The sequence below is a fragment of the Mustela putorius genome, unplaced genomic scaffold (assembly GCF_011764305.1).
Source record: "Mustela putorius furo isolate JIRA1106 unplaced genomic scaffold, ASM1176430v1.1 tig00000098_pilon_pilon_pilon, whole genome shotgun sequence".
NCBI classification, from domain to species: domain Eukaryota; kingdom Metazoa; phylum Chordata; class Mammalia; order Carnivora; family Mustelidae; genus Mustela; species Mustela putorius.
This window is the reverse complement of record NW_025421282.1, coordinates 96,966-110,458: the sequence shown is the minus strand read 5'-3', so window position 1 is coordinate 110,458 and position 13,493 is coordinate 96,966.

The following is a 13,493-nucleotide window of genomic DNA, read 5'->3' as shown; positions in this document are numbered from 1 at the left end:
TCAGTTTCAATCTTCTGACTCAGGACCATTGACTTCAGTGTCTTCCTAGACGTAGGTGATCATGGTGTTTCTGACTGTGCATTTGTGTGCAGAGTGGCCTCCAATATTGGGTTGTGCTCTAGGGCCTTGCAGGTTTCTCCTAATATGGAAGGTTTGGGCAAATTCGATGGCACAGTTTCCTTGGGGATGGCAGGCACAGTCCTGTAGTGTGTCTCCAGAGACCCCATCCCAGAGGGCATGTGAGCCATGGTTTTGGGAGAGAAGTCTACAAACACAAACTCGGGTTAGGTTTAGTGGCAAGGTGATCATGGGCCCAATGCATAGGCCTATATGGAAGATTGTCAGGAACTGTTTATCAGGTGACTCGAAGGCAGTAGCAGAGGCTTTTGTATCTGGATTGTGTGTCCACAATGGCCTCGGAATGCAGGTGTGGTCTCATGGGTCCATGGGAGATTTTTCCTCTTTAAGGTTCCTGCGGCTCCCAAGAGCTGCTGGCTTTCTCAGGGAAGGGAAGAGTGCTGTTTTCCATCTTAGGGGTGCCCCAAAATAGGGATTGCAGAGATGGGCTCTGGGTCTGGGCACCTGGAAAATCCCTCCACCACGTGTTAGGATTTGGGCCTAGTGGCGTACCAGGCCTGCATGCGGGATCCCGGAGGTGCAACTGAGAGGGCTTGTTTGAAATCATGCTCAGGCTGAGTGTCACAATGCCTGCTTGTGCCCAGGGTGGCCCTAATGAGTGGGCGTGGTTTCCTTGGCCATGCAGCTGGCTCCCACTTTGAGGGTTGGACTCCCATCCCAACAGCCAGGATTTATGCCATGGGGAAAGAGGGATTCTCTATTGTGTTTCAGGTTCCTCCATTAGCAGGGATTCCAGCAAATCTGGGGACATATGCCTGAATACCAAGGATGGGTAGAGATGACGGACATGGGCCATGGCCGGTCTCAAATGGTGGATATGAACCCCGATCTCTGGGTGGCTGACACTAGGTCTTGGCTCAGGATCTGTCAGACACAGCACTAGTGCCCAGGGCAGCCTATAAATAAAGGTTCCCTAGAATGCCTAGCAGATTGATCTTCATGTGGGGTTTCTGGGCAGAACCACCAGGCCTTTCTTGTTTCTAAGGGGAAGGCAGAATGCTGCATTGTGGCTCCAGAATTCCCTATCAAGAGGGCTTGCAGACAAGGAGGCTGAGGATGGAATTGTTAACCCAAGCTCTGGTTACATTCAGTGTCAAGGGAAAGGCACTTTTTGTGTGCAGCAGTTGAATCGAATATCCAGCACCTGAGTAAGAGTGGATGTCAGATATTTGCTCATGCTGGAGTTTGTTTCTATGATGACTGACAAATGGAGGGATGGTGTCAAGAGGCCATGGAGGATTTCCCACTCTGGGGCTTGCTAGATGCTCCAAACAGCAAGGTTTCCTTCTACCAGAAATGGGCAGTCCAGTTTGTTTGCTCCAGGGTCCCACACGTGGAAAGAATGCGTAGCATAGTCCTCCTGCATGGATGCCTGGAAAGCACACCTCCATTGACCAATGCTGCTGAGGAACATTGCAGGTTCATTCTGGTGGCTCTGTGGCGAAGTACCAAGGACTGGATTAGACATGGAATCTCATGAAGACAGGTCACAGTGCTGGTTTGTTACCAGGGAGATCTAAGAATGAGTTGGTGGGTAAGGGGCCGTGCAGAATTCATCTACCCTGATGATTTGACACAGGTCTAAGAGCCCGGATTCCATCTGGGGACAGGAGATGTTCTGTTGTGTGGCTCAGGGACCATATGTTGTATCAAAAGTTGGAATTCCAAAGCAGGCCTCTGAGGACTGAGGACTGAAAAACTAATCTCGATTTCCTATGAAGTCCTAGGGGCATGTCAGGTTCAATGTTCTGACTCAGGACCATCGACTCTGGTGTCTGCCTGGATAGAGGTATCAGGGTATTTAAGACTGTGTATTTGCATCCAGAGAAGCCTCCTATATTGTGGTGGGCTCATGGTCCTTGCAGTTTACTCCTTATCTAGACGGAATGATGCCAGAGCAGGGTTCTAAGGATGGATGCCTGGACAGCCCACCTCGCATTCCTATTGTTTCCTAGTGAGAAGACAGGTTCAATTAGTTGGCTCTTGTAGATAAAGCGAAGGGGTTGAGTTGAAATGGACTCTCCTGCAAATGGGTCTTAATGTGGGTTTGTGTCCATGCAGACCTTGGAATGGGGTGGTGGCACCGGGGCCCTGAAGGATTCTCCTAACCGGAGGTTTTGACACAGCTCCAACGTGAAATTTTACCATGTGGAGACGAGATTTGCTCTGATGGTGCCTCAGGAAACCCCCATATTCTGGTATTGGAAACCCGGCCTCTGAGGAGAGATGCCTGGAAACTAAAGCAATGGATCCAATTCCAACCTAGGGGCCTGTCAGGTTCAATCTTCCTCTCTGTGGACATCTGTCTACGGGTATGAGTGGAGGCAGTTCCTAAGCTGGTGTCAGATCGCCCCTGTTTTTCCTGGGTGGCCTACACTATTGGGATGTCCTTGGGGACTTTGGAGGTTTCTCGTAATTTGTACGTCTGTGGCAAATGGAATGGGCAGAATTCCCTTGGAGAGGACAGGCACAGTCCTGAGTTGTGGCACCAGGGGCCCCAGCCTAGAGGGTGTATGGGCCAGGACTATGGGGACAGAAGTCTGAAAACACAAATTCGGTTTAGGATTGGGGAGGTAGGTATGGCAGGCCCGATCTACAGACCGTGAGGAGACATCTTCGGGATATGAACAAAGGGCGAGTGTGTGAGCACATGCTCAGGCTTTTGTCTCTGGATTTTCTGTCATCGATGGCCATGGAATGACGGTGTGGTCTCATGGGCCATGGATGAGTCTCCACACGTTAGGGATTTGGCCCAATCCCAAGAGTTAGGGGTCATTACTGGGATGGTAGGAGTCCTTTCTGTTTCCTAACCAGGTCTCCCAACAAAAGAGGGATTCTTCAGCAGAGCCCTGGGGAAAGGCGACTGGACATCCTGACCTCTGGTTAAGATTGGGAGCCTAGGGGCATCGAAAGCCCCATATGTGGGCTCCTGCTCCAGCCACTGAGAGGCCTTACTTGAGGACAGGGCTCACACTGAGAGTCACAATTCGTGTGTGTGCCCAATGCTGCCCTCAAGCATGGGCGAGGATTCATGGGCCCCAAGGTTTCTCCTACACTGAATGTTGGACAACATGCCAACCACAATATTTCCTGCCATGGAGAAGGATGAGTTCTGATTTCTGCATCACGTTCAAACCTGGGCAGTGATTGGAGATAAGGTCTAGTTTCTGAAGCCTGATAAACGAAGTTGGGAAGAGATGACGACCTAAGGCCATAGCGTGTGCTCAGTGTGTGCCAGCTGTCTGGGTGTCAGTCGGGAGTTCCAGGCTCAGACTGTGTCAAACAGTGCATTAATGCCCAGGGTAGACTGTATAATTGTGGTACAGTTGAGTGGCATGCAGATTGATCCTCATTTGGGGTTTCTGGGTAGCCCCATAGGGCAACGTTTTTCTTCTGGAGGGCAGCTAGATTGCTGCATTGTTGCTCCAGTAATGCCAAACTGGAGCACTTGCGGGCCAGGAGTATGAGGACGTAAGTCTGAGAACACAATCTAGGCTTAGGTTTGGGGGCGAGGGCATGGAAGGCACACTGTGTAGAGCTGACTCGTGATCCCGTGCATCTGAAGTCAGGGCGAGGCTCAGACGTAGGCTCAGGTTAGGTTCCTGTCCATGATGGCTCCTTCATGAAGGGGCCAGACAACACAAGGCCATGGAGGTTTTCTCATGGTGGGAGTTCTGAGATGCTCCAAACCGCAAGGATTCCTTCTGCAGGACAGTCAGGACCCATTGGATGGCTCAAGGACATCCCGGACGGAATGACTCCAGAACAGGGTTCTAAGGATGGATGCCGGGGCAGCCTGCCTCACATTCTAATTGTCTGCTAGCAACAAGACAGGTAAGATCTTCTGGCTAGGGGAGCAACCAAGGGGGCTGAATTAAAATGGACTCTTCTGAATATGGGTCCTAATGTGGGTTTGTGTCCATGGAGACTTGGAATGGGGCGGTAACACTGGGGCCCTGAAGGATTCTCCTAACCGGAGATATTGACAGAGCTCTAACGAGCAATTTTCCCATGTGGAGACGAGATATGTTATGATAGGTGCTTCAAGAAATCCCCATATGCTGGTACTGGAAACCAGGCCTCTGAGGAAAATTCCTTTGGAGAGGACAGGAACAGTCCTGAGTTGTGGCAACAGGGGCCCCAGCATGGAGGGTGTTGGGTCAGGGCTATGGGGACAGAAGTATGAAAACACAAACTCGGCTTAGGTTTGGAGATGTAGGTATGGCAGACCCAATCTACAGACCGTGAGAACTCTTCAGGATATTTATGAAGGGTGAGTGTGAGGCGCTTGCTCAGGCTTTTGGCTCTGGATATTGTGTCAACGATGGCTGTGGAATGTTGCGGTGGCCTCAAGGGCCATGGACGAGTGTCCATTTCTGAAAATTTGGCCTGATCCCAAGAGTATGGGCGCATTTTGTGGGATGCATTTTTTTAAACCTTTGTTGTCTCACCAACGTGGGATTCTAGAGCAGAGCCCTGGGATGGGGCGACTTAACAGCCCGAATTCCAGTTAAGGATGGAGCCTAGAGACACGGCAAGCCCCATAAGGGGGCTCTTGGTTCAGCCACTGAGAGGCCTTACTTGAGTACAGGGCTCATGCTGAGGGTCACTATGCATGTTTGTGCCAAACGCATCCCTCAAGCATGGGCAGGACCTCATGGGCCACACTTGTTTCTCCTACACTGAATGTTGGACAACATGATACCCACAATATTTCTTGCCATGGGGAAGGATAAGTTCTGATTTCTGCATCACATTCATCCATTGGAAATGACTGGAGATAAGGTATAGATTCCAAAGCCTGAAAAACAATGTTGGGAAGAGATGACGACCTAGACCATGGCGGGTCTTATGGGCTCAGTGTGTGGCCAGCTGTCTGGGTGTCGGTCGGGAGTTCCAGGCTCAGGCTATGTCAGACAGGGCATTAGTGTCCAGAGATAGACTGTATAATTGGGGTAGAGTCTAGTGTCATGCAGGTTGATCCTCACTTGGCGTTTCTGGGTAGCCCCAGAGGGCAATGTTTTTCTTCTGGAGGGCAGGCAGAGTGCTGCATTGTGGCTCCAGTACTGCCAAACTGGAGCATTGGTGGGCCAGGAGTGCAAAATTTTTCTTCTCGAGGGCAGGCAGAGTGCTGCACTGTGGCTCCAGAATTCCCAATCTGGAGGGCTTGTGGGCCAGGAGTGTGAGGACGGAAGTCTGACAACATAAGCTAGACTTAGGTTTCAAGGTGAGGGCAAGGCGGGCACACTCTGTGGAGCTGAATCGAGGGCGTGGATCAGATGTTGGCTCAATTTGGTGTTTCTGTCCATGACGGCCCCTTCATGAAGTGGAGGGAGCATCCCGAGACCATGGAATTTTTTCCCACGATGGGAGTTTTGATATGCTCCAAACCGCAAGGATTCCTTCTGTGGGGCAATTGAGACCTGTTGGATGGCTCCAGGACTTCCCATATGGAACGACTCCAGAACACGATTCTAAGGATGGATAACAGGGCAGCCCACCTCGTATTCCAATTGTCTCCTAGTGACAAGACAGGTTCAATCTCCTGGCTCTGTGAGAGCAACTGAGGGAGCTGAGTTGAAATGGACTCTCCTGAGGATGGGTTCTAATTTGTGTTTGTGTCCATAAGGACCTTGGAATGGGGCGGTGGCACTGGGTTCCTGAAGGATTCTCCTAACCAGAGGTTTTGACACAGCTGCAATGCACAAGTTTCCCATGTGGAGACGAGGTTTGTTCTGATGGGTGCCTCAGGAAACCCCCATATGTCGGTATTGGAAACCAGGCCTCTGAAGAGAGATGCCTCGAAACAAAAGAAATGGATCCGATTCTGGCCTAGGGGCCTGTCCTGTTCAATCTTCTTCTCTGGGCACTTATGTCTACAGGTCTGAGTGGAGGTAGTTGCTCAGCTTGTGTCAGATCACCCCTGTTTATCCAGGGCGGCCTACAATATTGGGATGGCCTCAGAGACTTTGAGGTCTCTCCTAATTCGTACAGTTGTGGCCAATGGAATGGGCAGAATTCCCTTGCAGATGGCACGCACAGTCATGAGGTGTGGCTCCAGCGGTCCCAGTATGTAGGGTGTGTGGGCCAGGACTGTGGGGACAGAAGTCTGAAAACACAAACTTGGCTTATGTTTTGTGATGTAGGTATGGCAGGCACGATCTACAGACTGCATAAATCTCTTCGGGGTAAACTTTTTGGGATATGAACAAAGGGGGAGTGTGAGGCACATGCTCAACATTTTGTCTCTGGATTTTGTGGCACCAATGGCCGTGGAATGTCGGGGTGACCTCAAAGGCCATGGATGAGTCTCCCTCTCTGGCGTTTTAGCCCGATGCAAGAGTTTGGGGTCATTCTGTGGATGGGAAGAGACATTTCTGTTTTTATACCTCAGGTGTGCCTCCAAAGGAGTGTTTCCAGAGCAGATCCCTGGGGAGGGGCAACTGGACAGCCCAAACTCTGGTTAAGATTGGGGGCATAGGGGCATCGCAAGCCCCATGTGCCGGCTCTTGGTCCAGCCACTGATAGGCCTTACTTTAGGAAAGGGCTCACGCTGAGGGTCACAATGTGTGTTTGTGCCCATCACAGCCCTCAAGCATAGGTGGGGCCTCATTGGCCACACTGGTTTCTCCTACACTGAATGTTGGACAACTGATTTTTTTCATCACGTTCACCCCTGGGCAGTGACTGGAGATAAGGTCTAGGCTCTGAAGCCTGAAAGCCGATATTGGGAAGAGATGAAGAGCTAGGGCATGGCGGATCTGAATGTGCTCAGTGTGCGGCCAGCTGTCTGGGTGTGTGTCAGGAGATCCAGGCTCAGGCTGTCAGACAGGGCATTAGTGCCCAGGGTAGACTGTATAATTGGGGTACAGCTGAGTGGTGTGCAGTTGATCCTCATTTGGGGTTTCTGGGGGGAGCCGCAGAGGGCAACTTTTTTTTTTTCTTGAGGGCGGGCAGAGTACTGCATTGTGACTCTGGAATTCCCAAACTGGAGGGCCTGTGGGCCAAGAGTGTGAGGACAATAATCTGAGAACACAAGCTAGGCATAGGTTTCGGAGCGACGGGCACAGCAGGCACACTCTGCAGAGCTGAGTCAAGATCTTGTGCATCTGAAGTCAGGGCGAGAATCAGACGTTGGCTCAGGTTGGAGTTTCTGGCCATGATGGCCCCTTCATGAAGGGTGGGGTCATCACGAGGCCATGGAGTTTGACCCCCCGATGGGAGTTGTGTGATGCTCCAAACTGCAGGGATTCTTTCTGCGGGAAAATTGAGACCTGATGGAATGCTCCAGGACGTCCCAAATGGAATGACTCCACAGCAGGGTTCTAAGGATGGATGCCTGGGCAGCCCGCCTCCCATTCAAATTGTCTCCTAGTGACAAGACAGGTTCAATCTGCTGGCTTTGGGGGAGCAAAAGAGGGGGCTGAGATGAAATGTACTCTCCTGTGGTTGGGTCCTAAAGTGGGTTTGTGTCCATGGAGACATTGGAATGGGGAGTATTTCCTTCTGGGGGACAGGAGATGTTCTGTTGTGTGGCTCAGGGAACAGATGTGTATCATAAGTTAGTTTTTAGAGAACAGCCATCTGAGGACAGATACCTGAAAATCTATTCTTGGGTTCCAGTGATGTCCTAGGGGCATGCCAGGTTCAATTTTCTGACTCAGGATCATTCACTTGGGTGTCTGCCTGGATGTAGGTGGTCAGAGTGTTTCAGACTGTGAATTTACATCCAGAGCTGCTTGCAATATTGGGGTGGGATCAGGGGCCTTGGAAGCTTCCCCTAATCTGGAGGGTTTGGGCAAATGTGATGGGAACAGTTTCCTTGGTGATGGAAGGCACAGTCCTGTGGTGTGGCTCCAGAGACCCCCATCTGGAGGACATGTGAGGCATGGTTTTGGGAGAGAAGTCTGCAAACGCTAACTAGGTTTATTCTTAGTGGCGTGGTGATCGCAGCCCAATGCGTTGACCTGGAGGGCAACTCGTCAGAAACTGTAATTAGGATGACTCAGTGGCGGTTGCACAGCCTTTTCTATTGACATTGTATGTCCAGGATGGACTCGGAATGCTGGTGTTGTCTCATTGGTCCACGGGATATTTTTCCTCCTTGAGGATCCTGGTGGTTCCCCATACTTTGGTGGCTTTTTCAGGGAAGGGAAGAGTGCTGTTTTCGATTTTAGGAGTGCCCCAAAACAGGGATACCAGAGATGGGCTCTGGGTCTGGGCGCCAAGAAATTCCCACCAATGGTTAGGATTTGGGCCTAGGGGAGTACCAGGCCTGCAATGTAGGATCCTTGTGATGCAAGAGAGAGGGCTTGTTTGAAGGCATGCTTAGGCTGAGGGTCAGAATCCCTGTTTGTTCCCAGGGCACACTTCAGGAGTGGCTATGGTCTCATTGCCGATGCAGCTGGCTCCCACGCTGAGAGTTGGACACTCTTCCCAACAGCTAAGTTTCCTGCCATGGGGAATGAGCAGTTCTCTATTGGGCTTCAGGTTCCCCCATTGTAATGGATTCCAGCAAAGGTCTGGGGACAGATGCCCGAATTCAGAGGATGGGTATTGAGGACGGGCTAGACCATGGCCGGTCTCACATGCTGGACATGGGCCCTGCTCTCTGGGTGGCTGACATGAGGTCAGGTCTCAGGCTTTGTCAGACACAGCACTAGTGGCCAGAGCAGCCTCAAAATCGGGGATCCGCGAGGGCCGAGCAGATGAACCTCATGTGGGTTTTTGGGGCAGTCTTACCAGGCACCACTTCTTTCTATGGGAAAGTCAGAATGCTGCGTTGTGGCTCCAGAATTACCTATCAAGAGGGCTTCAGGACCAGTTTGGTGAGGACGGAATTGTAAACAAAAGCTAGGGTTAAATTCAATTCAAAGCAGAAGGCAGTTCCAATGTGCACCAACTCAATCGAGACGTCCAGCACCTGAGTAAGGGCGGATGAAAGATGTTTCCTCACAGTGGAGTTTGTGTCTATGATGACCGACAAATGGAGAGGTGGCTTCAAGAGACCATGGAGGATTTCCCATGATGAGGATTGTGAGATGCTCCAAATATCAAGGTTTCCTTCTACTGGACAGATGGAGTCTGGTTTGTGCTCTAGGGTAACCCATGTGGAAATTTTTTGCAGCAGAGCCCTTCCGCATGGATGCCTAGAATGCACAAGTCCAATGGCCATTGCAGCTGACAAACATGACAGGTTTGTAATGGTGGCCTGTGGCCACATGCCAAGGTTTCAGTTGACATGGAATCTCTTGCAGTTGTGTTCCAATGCTGGTTTGTTACCAGGGAGGTTTTAGAAAGTCCTGGGGGTTAAGGGGCCATGAAGGATTCTCCTACCCTGACGGATTGGCACTGGTCGAAGAGCACAGTTTCCTTCTTAGGACAGGAGATGTTGTGTTCTGTGGCTCAGGGTCAATATGTTGTATCCTAACTTGGTATTACAGAACAGGCCTCTGAGGACAGATGCCTGAAACCTAATCTAGCGTTCCAATGATGTAGTAGGTGCATGTCAGTTTCAATTTTCTGTCTCAGGACCATTGACTTGGGTATCTGCCTGGATGTAGGTGATCAGGGTTTTTCAGACTGAGCAATTTTGTCCAGTGCAGCTTCCAATATTGGGGTGGGATCATTGGCCTTGAATGTTTCTTTTAATCTGGAAAGTTTGGGCAAATGTGATGGGCAAATTTTCCTTGGAGATGGCAGGCACAGTCCTGTGGTGTGGCTCCAGAGACCCCATCCTGGAGGACATGTGAGGCATGGTTTTGGGAGAGAAGTCTGCAAACGCTAACTAGGTTTATTCTTAGTGGCGCGGTGATCGCAGCCCAATGCATCAACCTGGAAGGCAGCTCGTCAGTAACTGTAATTAGGATGACTCGATATCGGTAGCACAGCCTTTTTTATTGGCATTGTCTGTCCAGGATGGCCTCAAATGCAGGTGTGGTCTCATGAGTCCATGGCGATTTTTCCCCTCTAAGGATCCTGGCGGCTCCCCATACTTTGGTGGCTTTTTCAGGGAAGGGAAGAGTGCCATTTTCCATCTTAGGGGTGCCCAACAACAGGGATACCAGAGACGGGCTCTGGGTCTGGGCACCAAGAAATTCCCACCAAAAGTTAGAATTTGGGCCTAGGGGCATACCAGGTCTGCAATGCGGGATCCTGGTGGTCCAATAGAGAGGGCTTATTTGAAAGGATGCTCAGGCTGAGGGTCACAATGCCTGTTTGTTCCTGGACACCCTTCAGGAGTGGGAATGATCTCATTGCCCATGCAGCTGTCTCCCTCTCTGAAGGTTGGACACCCATCCCCAAGAGCTAGGTTTTCTGCCATGGGGAAGGAGCAGTTCTCAATTGGGATTCAGGTTCCCCCATTAGAACGGATTCCAGCAAAGGTCTGGGACAGATGCCCAAATACCAAGGATGGGTAGTGAGGACGGACTGGGCCATGGCCGGTCTCATATGCTGTATATGGGTCCTGCTCTCTGGGTGGCTGACACGAGGTTGGGGCTCAGCCTCTGTCAGACAATGAATTAGTGGCAAGAGCAGCTTATAAATCATGGATCCACTAGGGCCGAGCAGATGATACTCATGTGGGTTTTTGGTAAGTCTTACCAGGCACTTCTTCTTTCTATGAGGAAGGCAGAATGCTGTGCTGTGGCTCCAGAATTCCCTATCAAGAGGACTTTCAGATCAGTAGGGTGAGGATGGAGAAAACCTAGTAAACTCTTTATCTGCATACTTAAAAAAAAAAAGACACTGGTATAGAAAAGCTGGGTTTCTCTCTGTTTAAAAAGACAAAGTTTTCTTAAGTTAATCGATCTGTTATGGTTTTCTCTTTACCTGCCAAGAAAATTCAGTTTCTATGCTTTGTTTTATCGGGTGTTTAACATCCCTAATTATATTTAGGCATGTGTTTTAAAAATTCTAAGATTTTAGCAATTGTTGATAAGATTTAAACCAATAATAAAGCTTGGGTTACATTTGGGAAAATGCCATGCATTTCCTAAAGCTTTAATACGTTGATAGATCACCACTTGATATTGTGATTATGGAAATGTTATGTGTCACAGAAGTAACCTGATTTTCGTGCCAGTTTCATTGTAAATTCTCATCTCAGCTCTTTTTGTCATTTGTAATTGTTTTAATTCTCTTGGAAGATAAATTCTGTCTCAAAGAAAATTCATATGGGAGACTTTCAGGACAAATACAGGTCTTTGATATGTTGAAATTCTGGAACTGAAATGGGTAAGAATTTACAGAAGGAGAAGCTGCATTCAGACTAAACCAGAATTATTAACATGGGACTAGGTGAACTGAAAGACTATAATGTTCTATCTCTCTGATGTTTTGCCTTATGTTTGATCTTCCAGACTAGGGAAAATCTCCTTAAGTTATCTGTAACTTGGAGGGGACAAGATGGCGGGGAAGTAGGAGGAGGTGCCTTTTCAACCTGTACCCTAAAGTGAGCTGATTGCCTAACAAAGAACTCCAATTACCCATGAAATTAGCCTTAGATCAGAATTATACACGTCTGTATCTCTACAAGGGCAGAAGACGCCAGTGGGCAGGTAAAGTGGTGTGGGAAGGGGGAACTGATATCGGAAGATAAAGAACAGGAGGAGGGAGCCACCAGAGGAGACCAGTTGGAAAGTAATACCCCAATATGAGCGAGAGTGCCCTGCATCTAGGGACCAGGATTAACTTAGGGACTTTTTGAAAGCACTCCAAAAGAGCACAGGATAGTGGGGTGGGGAAATTGTGGGATTGGGGTGGCTAGGGACAGGGGATTAAATCCCTGGTCCCAGGACAGCCTTCCCTGGTGCTGAGCCAGAGATGGTGTAGCAGAGAAACCAGGTCTTGGACTCTAAGCCACGAGAGCATCCGAGAAACACGTGGCGTCCTGCTCCTGTGAGGGGATGGGAGCCATGCCGGACACCAGAACGTGCGAGCCCTGCTATAGAGCCTGAGATGCGTGTGCTGCTCATCCTCCCCTGAGAGAAGTACAAAGGCCCAGCCTGCGGCCTTTGATACACACCATTGTTTCAGAGCCTAAGACGCGTGCACCAAACTCTCCCCCCAGAGAGTTGCACGAAGGCCCAGCCTGGTGCTTTCGGACTTGCACCCCATTCTCAGAGCCTGAGACCCGTGTGTGACCCACAGGCTCCCCTGAAAGAGGTGCGGGCAAGCCGGGTGCTCTTAGACCCAGAAAGACCAGGCACTCCCAGCCTGGGCCATCGGGAAAATCTCAGTGTGCGATTGCTGCTTGGAACCTCTCTGGCGGTCTGGAGCTGCCCAGACAGCTGCCACTTCCATGGCTTTGGGTACAAGCAAAGGATCCTGCATGCCCAGGGACTGCGACTCGGAACCTGCTTTGCCAGTGTTCAGGGGGAAACATGTTTGGGCTCTGGAGCCAGACTGAGGCTTCTCTCTGAGAGGGAGGTCAGGGTGCACTATGTTTTCTTCTAAAACTACAAAAACCATCAAAAGCCGTCAAGGTGAGAGAAAAAAAAAGTGAACAAACATAAAAACCGCTGAGAACAAAAGCCTGATTTAAAAAAAGTTTCCTCAGAGCCCACTCCCTTGAGGGGGGCAAAAACCGCTGAGAACAAAAGCCTGATTAAAAACAAGTTTCCTCAGAGCCCACTCCCTTGAGGGGGGCAGGAGGACTTAACTCAGGGAACATCATTGAAAACCCACGTGGAAGCCCCCTCACCCAGAAAACAAACCAAGAAAGGAAACAAAAAAAAAGGACGACAAGAGAACAACCACCTCTACTTCAAAGGAAAACTTTTATTTTTTACTCATTCCCACTACTCTGGTTCATTTTTTTTATATAGATAATTTTTTAAACATATTTACCTTCACAGTGAGCTGTCCAGTACATCACATTCCATAATAACCTTCTAACCTGAACTTTTTTTAAATTTATATTTTATTTATTTTTAGCATAACAATATTCATTATTTTTGCACTACAAACAGTTATCCATGCAAACCGTGCCCTCTATAATACCCACCACCTGGTACCCCAACCTTCCACCCCCGCGCCTTCAACCCCCTCAGATTATTTTTCAGAATACATAGTTTCTCATGGTTCACCTCCCCTTCCAATTTCCCCCAACTCCCTTCTTCTCTCTATCTCCCCATGTCCTCCATGCTCTTTGTTATGTTCCACGAATAAGTGAAACCATATGATAATTGACTCTCTCTGCTTGACTTATTTCACTCAGCATAATCTCTTCCAGTCCCGTCCATGTTGCTACAAAAGTTGGGTAAACGTCCTTTCTGATGGAGGCATAATACTCCATAGTGTATATTAACCTAAACTTTTTGATACATACACCTATGTGGTTTTTTTTTTTT